This window comes from Eupeodes corollae, chromosome 2 (assembly GCF_945859685.1).
Source record: "Eupeodes corollae chromosome 2, idEupCoro1.1, whole genome shotgun sequence".
NCBI lineage: Eukaryota > Metazoa > Arthropoda > Insecta > Diptera > Syrphidae > Eupeodes > Eupeodes corollae.
This window is the reverse complement of record NC_079148.1, coordinates 136,413,618-136,432,452: the sequence shown is the minus strand read 5'-3', so window position 1 is coordinate 136,432,452 and position 18,835 is coordinate 136,413,618. Positions and strand designations below refer to the sequence as shown.

At 33.2% G+C, this 18,835-nt stretch overlaps 1 protein-coding gene and 1 non-coding gene across 3 annotated transcripts in view; both read right to left on the bottom strand.

The window, feature by feature from the left end:
- LOC129946287 (serine/threonine-protein kinase NLK) overlaps window positions 1-18,835 on the bottom strand; it is a 361,252-nt gene that overhangs the window by 159,703 nt on the left and 182,714 nt on the right. The gene's annotated exons all lie outside the window — the stretch shown is intronic.
- On the bottom strand, window positions 13,786-13,858 carry Trnaa-agc (transfer RNA alanine (anticodon AGC)). The gene has a single exon. It is a non-coding gene; the product is annotated as a tRNA-Ala (tRNA).

Genomic DNA, 18,835 nt, shown 5'->3' with positions numbered 1-18,835 from the left:
GCATGTTGCATCTTTGGTGTTGGCAGTTGAAAAAACTTGCTGATCACTTCAAAGTTCTTCTGAACCCGTTATCGGTTCACCAAACGTTTGAATATGCTCTACCTTTAGTGAAAATTCCGGAATTTGATGGGCCAATTTCAGTGAAAGAGTTGCAAGATACTTTGAAATCAATGAAACATGAGAAGTCTCCGGGAATTGACGGTATTCCCGTTGTATTTTACAAAAACTCATAAAAAACTTGTTGGTCGCTATTAATTTATTCTTTAACAGGCTTCTTGAGGAACAATCTATTCCGAAATCATTTTTAAGAGCATGGATTTGGGCAATATTTAAAAAAGGTGATCCCGTGGTGACGTGAAAATATTCACCCATCTTCTAAGAATCAACTACTTAATATTTTCCAAGTCGGTTTTCGATCGGGTCTATCAACAGTTGACCATATATTTGCACTCACTACTTAAGTCAAAATGTTTTTAGAGAACAGAAAAAACCGTAAAGTTTTTTGATTTAAAAGCGGCCTTTGATACAGTTAACAGGAGTTCTTTAATTTATAAAATTTCTACCCTAGGCTTATCAACAAAATTTAATAACTTATATAAGCTTCTTATAACCGATACCTCTGCTGCTGTATGGAATGGAAGTAGAATGTCTAATTTCTTCAATATAAGTGCTGGTGTTCCACAAGGTTGTGGATTAAGTCCATTAATATTTGCACTATATTGATGACGAATCCAAAGATTTTCCTGGTGGTATAAAGGTTCGTGAAACATAAATAAAAATGCTCCTATACGCGGATGACATTGTACTATTGGCTGAACATCCCATAGCTTTGCAGTTACAAATAAACAAGCTTAAGCGTTTTTGTGATTTATTAGATTAAAGTACAAATGTTACAAAGTCGAAATCATGGTTTTTGAAAATACTCATCGAAGAACAACTTCCTCAAGAGAAATGGTTTTTGGAACCTGAACCAATAAAAACATCAAATCAGTTCAAATACTTAGGTTTCTCGACAACTCGTAACCTTGATTTTCGCACGCATGTAAAATCAGCTTCCAATCTATTTTGACAATCAAGTTCTATAATTAACACATGTTACTCGATTCAGTAACTTTCCATGATGATTATTGTAAAGGAAACAATATGGCTGCCACGAGCTGCCAAAATCAACTCGTACCTATCAGAAACCCTTTTTTACTTAATAACTTTAACTAATCCAAAAGAAATGGGAGTGTTCCACCGACCAAAATCAAACCAAATCAGATGCAGCTGTCAATTTTCCATCAAATTGTCAATATTTTGACAGCTTTTCCGACTGCAGATCAAGTTTCAACTAAAAATCCATAGTGTTCAGCCAACAAATCAAAGAAGTTTGATATTCTTATACAATTGACAACACAAACAGTTCTCATTTTCTGCTTTCCCCCAATAAACCCCATTGAACAAAGCTTAAGAAGAAAACCATATAATTTCCTTTGATATGATATAGGTACGAAAGCAAAATAAATAAAACTTTATTCTGGGATTAAATACACACGGGTTTGAACTGCTGAGCTTAGGTAATTTGAAACAAATAAAACCTAGTGTTATAAAGTGTACTTAAACATACAAATGTATATCGAAAGATTTCATTTCGATTGATTATTTGTTTTTGTTTTTGTTTGGAAGGCAAAGCACAATATGTCGTAACAATTTAATATTGTTGATAAGGTGGTGAAGTCTACTATAATGTTCAACGACACGACGACGAGCGACAACGACTACGACGACGACAAAAGGTTATTAAACTTTCAAGTAGCAATAGAAGTATAAGTAAACAGGCTTGAACCCACATCGGGTATTAAATACCCCCCTGCTCTGTTCTATGTGAACATAATCTCTTATCTAATCAAAGCAGTTGTTCTCTTAAAACTTATTTATTTTTTTTATTGACTCTTGACTAACAAAAAGTGAATCAGAAGATAGAATAATGACATTGCTGGCTTTTAGGAAAGGAACTTTAATGTTCTAGTGGGACATTTTGTATAGAGGTACGCAAGGGGAGGGGGGTAATATCTACGATATAAAACATAGAAACACAATTTATACAATCTGTATTATTCACCTATAAACACACATCCATATGAACCTGGCATGTGGACAGATTATGATGACAGAGTGCCGATTAAATTTATGTTGCAACTAAAACAATGTCGACTTTTTTCTGTAAAATGTATCTTTTGGTATTTTCTTCTTTCTTTATCTCTAAGACAAACAAAACACCACCATCCAACAACAACATTAACACAAAACTCACTTAAAATTAAATCAAATAATCAAAATTGTATATTTTTATTTTATTTATTTTTAACATAGATACGAGTATACCACCAAAAATAATGCGGAAGGAAACACTGTGTCATTATTCTTTTATACGATTTATTTGATTTAAATTTTTGTTGTTGAATTTGAATTTTTTATATATTTTAATGCGGTCTTGTGGTTGGTTCGTAGGTCTTTGTTTTTTTTGAGATAGATAAATTTGTCAAGGAAAATTATAATAATTCTGTTGCATGCGGGTTAAGAGATGGTGTTTACGTTATCGTTGTCTTTTTATTTAAATTAATAAACAAAATAGGGTTTTGTGGGGACACATATATTTAATTTTTGTTGTAATTTAAAATTTATGTTGTGATGGTTGTCTATGCTAATGGGATGTCTAATTTGAGAGAGTTAGCTTATCTAAAATTATTATTTAGAGACCTGCAGCATTCTATGTATTTTTAAAACTGTTTATGTATGTTGAAGATTGAAATCGAAAATTTGTTTTAAAATACTTCAAACTTTTGTATGTTGTATAATGATTAAAAATACAAACATTACTGACGAAAAAATGGTAATCATTTAATCTTTGGCAACTTTTAAAGAAATTGTTTAAAATCATGTTTTTTTAAGTGCACATTTTAAATGTAATTATATTTTGTGTTTTTTCTTTTAAAAGGTTGCAATAATTTATTAATTCTCATTCGAAAACGTTGTAATAAGTTTTTTTTCTTTATTCAAAAATTGACACTTCTCGACGTTCTAAGATCCATAGAACTTCAATCTATTCGGTTTTAATTGTCTTGTTTTGTTTTCCATAACTCAAAAACTAGAACAGATATTTTTTTTATACAATTAGCAAAAAGTGTACATTGGTTTTAAATTTCTGAACATTGCAATGACAGGGAAAAATAGAGCGTGGTAAGGCGTTCCAAATTGGAGTAGTACGGCTAAAAAACGAATCTCTGTTCTTCATAGTACGGCTCAAGGGTAAACTGATGTTTATTCCTGGAAGCGCGGGTATTACGGTTAAATTGTTTAAGGAGAGGAATGCAACTGGCTGTTCCACTAGAGCATAGTCCGTTAAAGTAACGTAAAAAAAAGAGTGAGGCAAGAAACCTTACGTCGATGCTCAAGTGATGTAAACGAGTTGATGATGTTATTTTCACCAATCATTTAAAAGGCCCTTTTTTGAATACTGTCCAAGAGGCTTAAATAAGTTACTGGAGCACCAGCCCAGAGATGAGAGTTATATTCAAGTTTCGGACGTATATAGGTTTTGTAGATTGTAGCCAGATCAGACGGAAAGAAAAATTTCTTGCAACGTCTCAAAAAACCTAGACATCTTGCGGCATTTTTGGGGACATCGCGAATATGATCGCTCCATAAAAAGTGGTTGCTGATGCACATTCCCAGGATGTCAAAAGCTTCCGTTTCGTTGATGCCACTCACAGATAATGACAAAGAGGGTCTATCTCGCTTTAACGATGCAAGACAGCGTTGCGTTTTAAATTCCACACAATTTTTTATTCCCCATTGTACAATGCTGTCTAGGTCAGAATTTAATGAGCTTATCTTATATTGCCGTTTCAGTTCCACATCCGAAGAGGAGGGCTGTGAGTCTGGAAACGAATATGAAAAGCTAAGAGTGCTATTGTCAGCGAAACAATGTATTGGATTAGAAGTAGCAGACAGGAGATCATTAATAAAAATGAGGAAGAGGGTTGGAGACAAAACGGAGCCCTGGGGCACACCAGCGTTTATTTTATGAGTTTTTGACTTGAATCCATCCAGAACAACTTGTATTGAACGGTCGGAAAGTTTATTTCTAACCCAATGAAGAAGGGATTCATCAATAGCAAATGCACGCATTTTCTACAAGAGAACTTGATGCAAAACTCTTTTAAATACCTTTGAAATATCAACTGCAATAATCTTACTTTTTCCAAAACGATGTAAAGATCTGTTCCATTGTTCTGTGAGATGAACCATGAGATTACCAGTGGAACTATTACTACGAAAGCCGTATTGCCGGTCATTAAGAAGCTTCCGTTCCTCAAGATATTTCTTAAGCTGATAATTAATCAACGTTTCCTGACCTAAGAAAGAAGGGACGTTACTGCTGTCGGTGGGTTATTTGTGGGAGAAGAAGAATAGCCTTTTTTCGGGATTGGCTGAACAAATGCAGTTTTCCAATGGATAGATGGATAAAAACTCACACACTGAGAACAATAGTTGGTCCGTTGTGATATTTTATGGATCTTAAGATCAACCTTACTCATTGAACTTGTTAGATCTAAATATAAATCGTTTGAGAGAATAGGTATCAGAATTTCTTAGATCACTAATATCATTGCAATAAGTCTCCAAGCACAGACAGCAAGTTCGGGACCTTGAAATAAACAAATTTTAAAGGATAGTAAAATATCTTTAAAAGAAAAATCCGGCTCGAAGGACCAATGAAAATAATTATGGAGTCGAAATAAACATTCACAAGAATTGAGACGTGGCTTTTATTTCTCTCTAAAATTATTTTCACACGGCTTCCAAATAAGGTGAATGTTGAACGTTGAATTGTTTCACCATCTCCCCAAGAGATGATTGATAATTTTGGGCTGTTGGTGAGTTTATTGAGACAGAGTTCACCGATTTTATGGCAGCTTGACTATCTAAGAATATGCGTGTATTGGTAATCGATATCACGTATTCTATGAGATAATAAGAAAGGGCTTTATTGATGGCTAGAAGTACGATGCCTGAATCACGCTACAGTGATTGAAAAGACGAAATAAAAGACATATATTTAGTATGTCTCAATACATGCCTCCATCAATCCCGTCATGTGTTTTTGATCCATCTGTTAAAATTAATTCTTTTAAATAAATAAATAAAGGCCTAGTGACTGACAACTCTCAACCTTTCCGTGGGCGAGAGTACTGTTGTCAGGGATGGAGGGGACCTACAGTTTTAAGCTGAATCCGAACGGCAAAATTGAGAAAGCACTTTTCATGACAAGAATTACTCTTGGAGAATTTGTCGATTCCTCGCAAGAGGCAGTACCCGTGAAAGAAACTTTATGTGACATAGGCAGGGATCGAACCCAAGAGCTAAAAAGAATTCATGGTGCGTTTTTTTCATTGTAGCAATTTTAAACAAAATTAAATAAGCAACATTTGTGTTGGTCTTAAAGATCTCATAAATAAACTATTCTATCGATTTGAAGTAATCTTTGATCTAGATAACTCAAACAAAACTGATCTGAATTTAAGAAAAATCCAAACATAAAACTGACTTTTTGTTCTTTGACAAGTTCTGATTTCTGGATGTTGGAATGCTACCACTTAAAGGAAAACGAAAGCTCTACTTAACTCGAATCGACCCCTTTGAAATAGATGAGGACGATTTGTATGAAAGGTATCGATTCGAGAAAAAACTATCAAGTTTATGATTTATGACCTTCTAAGTATTGAAGATTGAAATTCAATGAAAGGTGGTTTGACAACATCGGCGTGTTTCCAAGTCTTAACAGTACCAGCGCGACGTACATACAATTCCCAACTAACAGCAAACAGACTAATATAAAGGATTTCAAAGGTTTTGGCTCTTCAGCTAACAGATTTTTCAAAGGCTTAAGTGAAATTGTACTAGAATTGTAGTAGAACACACCTTAAACCTTTTTCTAACAGATGTATCTAACCTAGATATTGAAATTAGACTTCATATAGACACAAATATGGCTATGAATATCACCTATTGACTTCGAAGTTGTCTAATACAAATAATTGTTTTAGAAAAATCTAGATGAAAGTTATTATGCACAAAAGATAAGAAAAATTATTAACATAAGAAAAAAAATGTATTGATTTTTTTCGAAAAAATTTAAGTCCTACCTAAAAGTATTATCAAATGGTTCAACGCCTGGAATATGTTTTCAGAAAAAAGCTGCAACTTTAATTATTTCTTGCTTAATTTTTAAAAGTTTCTTAAAAGAGAATTCTTGGCTTATTACAAAAAAATATATCATTTCTAAATTTTCAATGCCACCAATATCAAGTTGCTATCAATGTGTTTCGCATCAAAGCTTCTTTTTTCAATATTTACATCAAATAGGTTCCTGCTGAAAAAAGGATATTCCTGATTAATTCTGATGCCTTAACTGACAAAAAAAAAAGATACAAAATGAATTTGTTTAATCAAAACTTCTGTGTATTGTTAAAAGATCTAAGAGATTTCAACAAAAGTACAATAATATACAAAAATATCAAAACCCACAAAACGTCGTCGCTCACCGCCGTAGTTCGTCGTTGCGGTCGGTTCAAAAAATTGCTTTGATGTTGTTTATTTTTTATTTTTTTTTTCAACTTTCTCTGAAAAAGATACAAGAAGACAACAATTTCAAAAAAGAGGAAGAACTGACAGATATTTCTTCATGACAGAAACCTATCTTATAGATACTATATATATGCATGTATGTAAGTCAGTCTGGATATTTCTGGACTGGACTTTTATTGTAAGTCCCGTCCTCGCAGAGATGAAATTTGATTATCAAATCTCCAACAATTGGTAACAGAAATAAATAAAATCGAAATATTACTCTTTTCTTTGTTACTCATGTCGGCGGTATAGATATGTATATATCTATAGCTAATTCTATATTGTTGTTGCTGTAAAGTCAGTTACAGCAACAGCAGCAGTAGCAGAAAAGGAACCCCTATATTGCTGGTCCTGGCAGAGTCAGAGAACTCCCTAGTTGAAAATGCTGCTTAAATGTGCTGGCAAAGTTGTGCTGTATTATTCAATGATTTTCTTTTTTGTTGTTGTTGTCGTTTTCCACCGAAATCTTCCCCCCCCCCTTTGCCATTCTTTTTCATTTTTAATATGAAAAGGAAAATGAAATGCAAAATTTCAATGCAAATCCTTTTTTTTCCTTTCTTTTGTTATTTTATTTTCTTTTTTCTCATATATAGTTCTTTGTTGTTGTTGTCCCTTTTTGCCGTTCTCCGACCCTCATCGTTCGTACTCGTTTTCCTTATTTTTACTCGGAAATGATATCGCAATAGAAATGTCGTCGTCCTCATCGTCTGCTTTATATTGCTGCACAGCAACAATATCAAATCCATTGCTGCAACTTACAACAGCAGCGGCAGCAGTAGCATTAGCAGCATAAGCGGCAGCTGTGATATTGCTGGCGATATTCTTCTCTATAACGGCAAAGGATAAATCCAAAGTGCCACTGGCAGTGGGTAATACAAGTGTTGGCGTTGGCGGGCGAACGTTGCTCGATGCTCGTCGTAATATTGGTTGTGTATGGTGGTTAATTCATTCAAAGCCTCTCTGTACTCTATCGGTCTCTATGCAGCATGCAGAAAGGTGTTGATGGGGGGGGGATATTATATCTAGAGAAGGAACATCTATAAAGGCTTTGGCCAAATGAGTACACTTGTGCTTATTCTGTATAATATGGTGGCCCCCGCACCATCATCTATACCAACACAATCCATACCACAATTCACAAATCGCAATGTCAAGTTGGCAAAGTGACAGGACGAGGTTCGATGTTCCACAATATTATACCTTTATACAACCTTTATGTTGATATGGTGGTGGACTCAAAAATGGTAAACGGGCGTCGGCGGGCAAAGGGCAAAACTTAATAATCTAGTAAATGTATTTGTAGGGTTTCCCAACTTTACCTACCCAATATATAGCAACTAACTTCAAACCCACATTAAGTCAGTACACAGGAATATACAGTGGATTGGATATATCTATAGACATTTATACAGAATAAGGTGCCTACCTTAGTTTCCTGCCGCCGTCCTAGCTACCATATTACATCCTCCTTCCATCTATGTAGGTACATAGGTAGTTTAATACAGCGATAGTATCGATGGCTTTTGTGCGTTTTGTGTTGAATTTCATCGCATTCGCATGGATTCATGGTCCACATCAAAGTATAGTGTAATCCCAGGAAACTGGGAAAATAGACTTTGACTTGCGGACACTGGACTCCAGAATGGAGACTGGACATTTTAGTTCTAGTAGTTCGTTTTTTTTTGTTTTGTGTGTTTCGTTTATTCTTCATTTGTGTTCAATGTCGGGTTTTTGGATTATCTCGAGGTTACTTTATGGTCAACCACGAAAGCAATTGGATAAAAAGGTTCAAGATTAATTTCTTTCTTCCTTTTTTTTGTGTTGATCTTGTTCTGGGAGCCAGTATAGATATGTCAAATGTTTGATGTTTATGTGAATAAATTTTATTATGTTAAAGAACTTGTTTAAAGACTTTGAAAATGTTTTTCTAAGATTTTATTTAGAGAAATTTTTCGTCACATAAAATAGACGTTAACTTCAATCGGTATTAGCTAAATTAGGATTTACTCCTCTCTCACCCCCTCCTGAAGCATACGTTTCCGTCCTCTATATGTCTTTTGTATGAATTAATTTATAAGCCCCTTAAAAATTTGCCTAGATTATATAAATCGAGTTTTCCCATCAAAAAGATAAGAAATTTAATTTCAAATTATTAATATTTTATAAACGTTAAAAAACTTCCTTAATCATTGCCAAAGACCTTCCTTTCAAAGGTTTTTTTTTCAATCAGAGTCAAAAATCGAGTAAATACGGTAAGTCATAAGAATATAAGGCTCAGAAACATAGAGCACAATTTTTTGTTGCCAATCATTTAAAATCAAATTTATAGACAGAGATATACAAGCCTCAAACATTTCTTAAAAATGGATCATAAGTCCCACATTAGTTTTGGACATTGAAAATAATTATGGACTGAAATAAAGGACACGTCTCAATCCTTTTGAATGTTTATTTTGACTCATAATTATTTTCATTGGTCCTTCGAGCAGGATTACTTGTAAGAGATTGAGCCAACAAGAAAAAATTGTTTGTACTTTCAATAACCAATAAGGTAAAGAATATCAACTAAAACTAAAAGCCTTGGTAAAAAACTAAGCAGGGTTCGTATTTTGAGCACAGAAAATTCTAAGTGATACAAAATGATTTTTGATTGTTTTTAAGTTTTACCCCACCAGTGATAAGTACGGTGACCATCCGTTCATTATTATAATGAACTGTTCATTATTTAAAGAAAATGTTCATTATGCATTATTGTGTGTCGGAAAACAACAAATTTTCATTATTTTAGGAATTGCTCATTATTTTATGATTTTTTTCTTTGAGGAAAGCCTAAGCATGAAAAACATTAATTGTTTAATGAAAGTGTACCCTTAAATCATAATTCGTAGTCTTTCTTTTTCGGAACACTTCCTACTCACCCAATTACAAAATCAGATCATATTATACATCCTTACATACAGAGGAAGTTTAACTTTTACTCTTACACTTGCGTACAGGGTGACTTTTACCACTGGAAACGAATTTTACCATTGAGTTTTACTGACCATGACAATGGTAAAATTAACTTTCAGTGAATGTGAATGAAACTCATCTTTTTTTTATTTTGACTAGTTATGGTATTTTCCAAAAGTAGTTTTGAGAGTGCACTCCGAATGTTGGAATTATTGCATTGTTGAAAAATCCTTCACTCTAAATATAATTGAAGAATGAGGATTACACTCCTTCCTGGGACAAAGTGGAGTTGAGTTTAATGCATATAGTGAAAAAAGAATCAATATTCAATTAATGACACTGATGTTTTCGACGAGCTTTCATGTGTACAAAATTATGTTTCTTCAGAAAAAATGTTTGAATGGAAGGAGAAGCAAGATGAGTTCTGGAGGTATGTGAGTTGAAATTTTCAAGTTTTTCAATGAAAAAATGATAGAGTATGAAAGCATTTCAAAAACCGTAGAGTTTTGTTAATGCCTTCCTGTACTTAAAAGTACTAATTTTAGCAATGTTAATATATTGTAAGTCAATGACAAAGTTGTTGTATTAGCCAATATGATATAAAAGAGGTTAAGGCTTTGTTTATTTTTGTTTTTGTAAATAAGTTAGAGACTAAAAAAATCTGTATTGTTTTTATGTTTGTTTTGTTTAATATCGATTAAAGTTCCTTTTTTGTTTAGTGTATAAATACATATACCTAATTATACTATATTTATTAATTAATTTATATTATATTATATTTATTTACTATTACTCAATGAAATACAAAAAAAAAAATCTTGAAAACTGGTGAACATTTTTCATTTATTGGGTACTGTTCATTATTTTGTCTCGGAAAATATGGTCACCATACCAGGATACCCTTGAATCCCAGTACCAGAACACGAACGCAGTTAATGATGAAAAGTCGCTATTCGAATTCGTATCAGAGGCTACACTAAATGTATCCATGAATTGCAGCAATTGCAATTTTCAAACGAACAACCGATAAACTGACATTCTTAAAACTGTTCTGTGATTCTCGAATATTCTTCAAATTTCATTTCTTTTAAGTTGTTGACGTGATGAGCTATTCAGGATTAGCGTGTTCTGATTTTTATGAGTTTTCTAAATTTTGTATTATAAGTGGTTTTCGGGATTTTGGGTTTTCTAAATTTTTATTTTAGAATTCTGGTCTAGATTGAATTTTATTATTTTTTAATTGAATTTTTACGAAATGCAATATATTCAACTTGAAACAATTGCAAACATGGAAAAAGCGGTTTTTGGTTATTATAGGGCCAAAGTTGTTTCGGAAGTTTATGAAATCTTCACTAACTACAAAATTTAGTCGTCATTCTTTATGTAATGGGCTAATGAATGTAAAAGATTAAACACTTCGTGTGGTCTTAACAAAAAGGGATTAGATTTAAAAGGATTAACGGCTGCACATTGAGCATTAAACATTTGTGAAGTGCGGCTAATGACAGAATCTCTGAAATAACGATCAAGAGTATACTGATAAGAATTTCTAGAAGTACTCGTATTACAGTTTCAGTGGAGAAATAAAATTTACTTGTAGTATTTCACTAGAGCACTGATTATGAAAATTGTTATGAGCTAGCAAAATATTTTTAACAAATTAATCTAAATTTTAAAAATATTCTCTTTATCTAATTAACATTATGAACACCCTTGCATACATAAGGTACACTTACTGTATGTCATCTTATTAATTTACAAAAAAAGGAGGCTTGAATACAAGCAACACTGATAACTTCCCTTTTTTTCCCGTCTTTCAATTTTTCTAAAACTTTAACAAAATATTAATAAAAATATTTTGTGTGCGATAAAAAAAATTGAAGTCAATACCTTTCTTTTTTTTCACTTGAGATTTGAAAACCTTTTTTATCAGTTTTTTTGTTGATTTTGTAGATTTTCGGACTTTGTAAAAAATGTGTTTAATTTAATTTTTCTTAAAAATATTTTGTGTAGTGATAAAATAAGTTTGTTTCAAAATTGTCTGTGTTAACAAGATTTTTTTTTAGTCGAAACCCAATTTTACTAACTTTAGTATTATTTTTAATAGTTTGTTTTGTTCTAAAAAAATTTAAATGTTGAAATCAATATTTTTCATATGATAACATTTTTTTTTAATTTTTGTCAAGATATTCGAAGTGTTTTAAGGTTTTTATTTGGTTGTAAAAAAAGTCATTACTTCGATCTTTTTTCAAAATTTTACCATTTGTCGAAAACTTTTTATTTGTTTGTAAAAAAACACCGTTACTTCGATCTTTTTTAAAAATTTTATCAGTTGTCGAAAACGTTATTTTTCGCTGCATACAATTATTCTAGAGTTAATATAATTTTTTGTTCGGAAAAAGTTCGATATTTTATATAAATTATACTAATTTGGTATCACGTCAAATTATAAAATATAAATTTAATATTAGTCGTTAGCGTTATACTGTACAGATTTGTATTATTATAATTCGTTAACTTCTAACGTTAACAATTCTTAAACTTGACTGTTGAAAAATATAAATTTGCTAATTATACTTTTTATATTATGATTTGATGAACAAGAGTGAAATTTATTTTAGATTTCAATTTATTGATTTTAGGGGCTATGTACACCATAGTTTGATCTGCTTAAATAAGTATTAAATCGTTTCTGGAGTATTGTACTTGAACGACTAAAACTAAAGTTTAAACTACCAAGAACTGATGGTGATGAAATGTGTCCGTTTATTATTCCAACAATAAAACAAAACTGCAAGTACATCCTATGATTTGTCAAAGAAGGAAGATTTATGAGAGTAGGTCTTTGTGAATAAGGCATTAATGTGAGGAATATCATGAAACCACGGAAGGGATCGTAGACAAAAACGCAAAAATCTTTTCTGAATGGCTTCGAGTCTTGTGACATGTACGGCGTTGTAAAGTGACTTGTCTCACAAATGCAAAAAAAGGTATTTTAAAACATATGGATCGCGGAAATCACGGCAAAATCTTTTATAAATATCCAGAACTCTATTTGCATTTTTAACTATGAAGTTAATATGTTCATTAATTGTTAGTTTAAGATCTAAGACAACATCCAAGTCAGAAATTACATAAACTCTACTTAAAGGACAAGAATCAAACATGTAACTAAAAACAATTGAAACTTTTTTGCGTGTAAAACTCATGGTTTTACATTTGTTAAAATTTAAAACAAGGCGATTTTTATTGCACCATTTCCTGCAAAATAATATTAAGTCTTCTTGCAAGAGAAGACAGTCAGATGTAGAGTTTTTTAAATGTTAATGTTATCAGCATATATTAGGACATACGAATTGTATAGGATCGAAACCAAGTCATTTATAAATAAAGCAAATAGAATAGGAGCAAGGTGACTACCCTGGGGGACACCAGAATTCACAAGAAATGCACTTGAACACTAATTAGCAAATTTAACACTAAAACTTCTATCTTGCAAATATGAGGAGGAGAAAACAGCGAGTTACTTAAAGACGCGTTGAAAACAAAACATAACGGGTGTGCTAAATACTCAGCACATTTCTTTAAAATGGATGATGTTACACAAACGGGACCAGGACTAAAACATTTGTGAAGTTGTAAGATACTATTAAAGACAGAAGGGTTATTGATAAGTGAGATATTTAGGGTCAACTAAAATGTTTACATTTGTTTTAATTGTTATAATATAATAAATACAAATATTATTTTTTTTTATTTTTCTGCATTTTTCGATGTTATTATCTGTAAGACGAAATTTATTTGACGTCGAAAACCCAACTAGTTCTGAGATATGGCGACTAAAAATGGTATCCCGAACGTATGAACGCTCGCCCAAACAAACATCTCTATATACATTTTTGATATCGCTTCTATGGACCTTGAACCGTTAAGTAATGTCAAAATTTTCAATTCTACAAATGGGAACGATGAACAAAATTTCCTATTGGAAATTAAAAATCAGTCTTATCAAGCTCATTTTTTTCGACTCAACCGAAACGCCATACTAAAGACTTAAAATAAATGTACCCTTTAATTTTGTTTATGAAATTCAGTCAACATTTTATTTAAAGAAAAAAAACATTAAAATTATTTGTTTATAACAATAAAAAAAAAACTTGGAGATGCGGGGCATCGATCCCCGTACCTCTCACATGCTAAGCGAGCGCTCTACCATCTGAGCTACATCCCCATATAAAAATTGACCGCATTAACTTTATTCACAGTTGTTGCCTCAGCTATGTATATACCTACTTAATTTGTTTTATTTTCAATTTGACCACATTTTAATTTTACCTACACGTACCTCTTACCTACGTCGTCATCATATCGTCGTTATGTTATCTGCTTACCTAATGAATGCCGTTGAATTGGGAAGGTAGGTATTATCATTTATGTGTTTATAAATAAAACTCACAAACTCACGTGTTACAAATACCTTTAAAATAAATAAATTTATGGGTCAAGCTTATTTAAAAACGAATTATAATCAGAGTTTTTTTTGTAATCTTTTATTGTAACTTGTACCACCACACTTTGCTAACTCCCCTACCATGCTTTGCTCGTTGGGGGCTTTAGGGCTGTCAAAATGGTGTGTGCGTTTCTAACAACGTTTACATCACCCTTTTAAGCATGTCATATAAATCTGCACCAACATAAATCACAACAGCTATAAAGTAAGCTATAGCTTGCTAGCAAGAGCTTACTTCCGCCCTATTGCTTTTTATTTCTCGAAACAAATAGAAAACGGGCTAAAATCATTAATAACAAGCACCAAAGAACAGACTTTCTAGCAATTAATTTGGCTCATAAAAATAAAAGACATTTCATTTGACAACAAAACAAAAATAAACGAAAATACTGGCAACCTCTTTTTTTTGTTGGGTAGGATAAGGGAGGAGGAAAACCCCCCCTTTTACCTCCCAACGAATCTAAATCTTAATTCAAAACATCGAGCGTGTGCTGTGCAACACTTTGACAAATAAAAACATTTTATGACAAAATTTCATTCAACATTTTTGTGACTTTCGGCGCGGCTCGTTGCGTGTTTTGATGGAGGTAAAAACATTTCATTGAATAATTTTAAGAAAAAAAGAGAGCTTCAAATGTGATGTTTATACCTTTATATATATTTTTTTTATATTTTTCAAAGCATCCGTTGGGGTAGGTATGGAGGTTTTGATGAGGGTGTGGTGCCCTATACCCTTACCCCTACTTTACACTCATATCTCTTCGTTACTTTTGACGAAATGAGTATAGAAATTCAAACCAAAAAGAGATACCTCCGAGATAGAAGTTGGAGATACCCAGGGTCGATTATGCTCCCGCTTCATCGCACAAACTCATTGGAATAACATTTTCTGTGACGCTGATGCCCGCAGAAATGTTATCATTTTCCTTTTTCTTCATCTTCTACTGAGATGTGTGTATACTTTAAGTCACAGTCTTGTAGCAGTTTCTACAGCATAGCATAAGGACTCAGGACACACGATGAAAAAGATATGAGCTACGTTCATCGTCTTCCATGGGAAGGTATACCTCTATCTATATCTAGTTCTTGAGAAAACTGCTGCAAACCCTGGAAAATGAGAAAATAACGGGTATAGAAAGATACGAGGACGAGAAGAGTATTTCTTAGATTTTTCTCTCTACATCATAAAAATACTCGCTTTTTATCCTTTTTGCGTTCTGGTAACTACCTTCGTTATATGCAGTAGAAACTCAGGAGATAACAGCTGGAAGGACGCAAGGAAAGGAACTGTTAGTACGTATAGGTTGGTACTTGAGTCTTTGGGTTTTCAGTGTTTTCGTTTTCGCTCGCTGTGCGCAGCGCACATTACATTACATTCCTTGTTTTTGTATTTCTTCTTTAGGTCCTTTTTTTTTGTTTTAAGGATGAGGGTGATGAAAAGGACTGCCTGCTGCCATTGCCGTCAATTCACAACGATTCTATTTCATCGTCATCGTCCTCATCATACTCATCAGCAGGAACAGCAGCAGGCAGCAGTAGTACATCGCATCGTTCTCCTTGTTGTTTTGTTGTAGTCGTCTTCGTCGTTTTGCGGTACAGGATTCGGTTTCAACTGAGTTCTTTCGCTTTCGCAGAGCGAAACAAAACAATTCGAGAAAAAAAAGGACATTTGTGAGTCTTTTTTTCTATTGAGAACTCAGGAATGGCTGTGGGACTCTGATGAGAGAGAATCAGGATAGTAACACAAAGGATTTTCGTCGTTATGTCGTTCTTCGTTTGGTTTAAAAAAAAAAATCTATTTCTGATGCAGAGTTTTAGAGATATGTTCAGGATTTTGCTATTGCACACATAAATGTCACAAAAGTTGACAGCGGCGATGTTGATAGTGACAGTGGCAGGCAACCTAAGTATAGGGACAGGGAGTACTCGTAGTTATGGAAGCCTAGAAGCTGTTTGGAAAGGTAAAGTGTTTCATGTGAGTTTCTTTTTTTTTAGATTTTTTTTTTAGAAAGTCCGCTCTTTCGGGGCTTTGCGTGTGCGAGAAAATGCGGTTATTGTTTCCGTTATACCTACAACGCTGGTGGCCCTTAAATATACCTTTAGGTGTACGTTTTTTTTTGCATTTTAACTTTTTTCTTATGGGTTACCCAAAGTTTTAGGGAAGTTAAACTTAATTGAGCAGGAATTCTGGAATTCTCGGACTCATGGTTGGTAGGTATGTACACATATCATGAGGAAAAACTTTGGTAGAAAGACTGGAAAGTATACCTTTGTTAAATAGGTACCTATAGGTATCTAAATTTTATGAATTGAAAGGATAGAACTGAAGGTAGATTTTCGAATAAATGAAATAAGTAAAAACACCAGGGATATAAATTGAGTAAGGTAGCTTATTATGTAGACTGACAAGTGGATAGATATTACGTATGTTTATCTATAAAGTTATAAAGAAACGTAACTATCTTTATATGTATATACATCTGTAGATATGTTTTGATAGATAGGATATTTTTGATCTCTTGAGGTTTTATAAAAGTTTATACCAACCAACCTATAATAAAGTATTTAAGGGTTTACTTTTTTGTTTTTGTTTGTTTTGATAAAGTTTTCGATTTAATTTCGTGAATATTTCGAAGATTGAGATAGGTTAGTTGGTAGGTAGGTACCTACCTGTACCTCTTCATAGATATTTATCAGGAGAATATTATCCAAAAATAAATGTATAGGTATAACTATTTAATCGTTAGGTGATGTAGGTTTGGTGTTTTTTATTCGGATTATTCACAGCAAAGTTTTACACTTAAAAAGTTTAACTTGTTTTTTTTTTCTTTTGTTTAAAGTAGGTGAAAGGTTGGATAGATGGGTAGGTAATAGGAAGACCAGAGTACCAGCCTTTGGAAGGAAAGAGTTGAATTATTTACAATAGAGAAATGTGATTTTTTTTCCTTAAACTTAAAATAGTTGACTATTATAGGACTTCTAACTGTCGAAAAGGTGACTTCCAGTTGTTGTGTTGTTGTGGTATCGGTTTGTAATTCCTACATTTTATCTTGAAAACATAATTTATAAAAGTTCAATGAGTAAAACATTGTTTTTAGCCATTGAAAAGATTTCTGGAGCTTACTTTTTTAGCAGTTGATGATTTTGGACAGTTTTACACGAAGCGTAAGAGACGGTCTTTAATTAATGCCTACATGAACCGGTTCCTTATAATATCTTTTCTAGGACTTAAGATGCAAATTTCGTTGGTAGCCTGACATACACTATCAAATAGTTATTCAAACGATTCTCGAAATTGTGTAAAATTGAAAATAAATATTTCCTCGCAACCGGTGAAAAAAGTGGAGAGTTTTCAATACCTTGGAAGTGTAGTTTTCATCGAAGGTGGACAAGAAGTCACCTGCAGCATCAGCAAAGCAAAAGCGGCGTTCGGTTTGCTGTCGAAAATTTGGATTAATAACTCTATCAGCTTAAGAACAGATTCGCAGAAATGTCGAATCTGTGCTTTTTTATGGGTGCAGCACTTGGAAGGTTACTTCAGCCATTACAAGAAATTTGCAAACCTTCGTGAACAGATGTCTTCGCAATATACTAAAGATTTTCTGGCCAAACGTATATCAAATAAGGTCCTTCATAAAAGGACAGGTCAGAACCTATAGACTCTGTTATAGACAGGCGTAAGTGGCAATGGATTGGACAAACCTTACAAAAAGGTAACGACTGTATTGCAGGCTAAGCGATGCAGTGGAAGAAGAGCTGGACGACTGAGAAGCACAGGACAGTCGAGGCGAGATTCCCAACAGTCTTAAAAGGTCTAAGGACCTAAGTAAATAAGCAAGTAATATTTGAACTGAAATTTCTGCGAACACAATAAATGGATAGAGCAATAAGTTCAATTCCTGAGATTCTGAATTTGTCTCAACAATTTTTGTATTATTAGCAGACTTTGTTAACCTCTATTTCTAATACGACTAACTCGTACAAAAACAGCTTCAAGGTAAGATTGTCGCAAACCATTGTTGTAATGAAATTTGTGTTAAAATCATTTTAGATAAAGAAACCATGATAATTGCGAAATTAAGTGACCTTTGACCTCTTATGACTTTAACGTAGGAACAAGATAAAACATAATGTTAACCACTAAAACAAATTAAGAAATGATTTAATTATATTTAGATACATTAATACAAAAGCGGTACACTGGGCGTATACGCACTTTTTTATAAAATTGGTATTTTATAAATTTCCTTCTTACTTTTTAATGGACGTTCTATTTTTTTTTTTCAAATCGCATAGCTACAGAAGTTTTGAGGCTGCATGTCCTTTTCCGATCGAGTCATTAGTAACCAGTGGCAACATTGCCTTGCAGTCATCAGAGAAGAGGCCTCTAAAGTGCTAGGTTTCACACGGTCACAACAGCGAAACCCCTGGTTTGACGACGAATGCCGGCAAGCGCACGCAGTGAAACAAGAGGCATACAAAACGACGCTGCACATTAGGACCAATGCTGCTCGCGAGTTCTACGAGCAGAACACAGGCTTCTTAGATGGGAAAAAAGAGAGCATGAGAAGCACTTGATCGAGGAGGAATGCGGGGTGTACATTTTACCAAAAGGTTAAAAAACAAATCTCCAGCCGCGAACCGAAGTCTGTAAGGACGATCAGGGGAACATCGTGACGAACCGAATTCCGCTGTAAG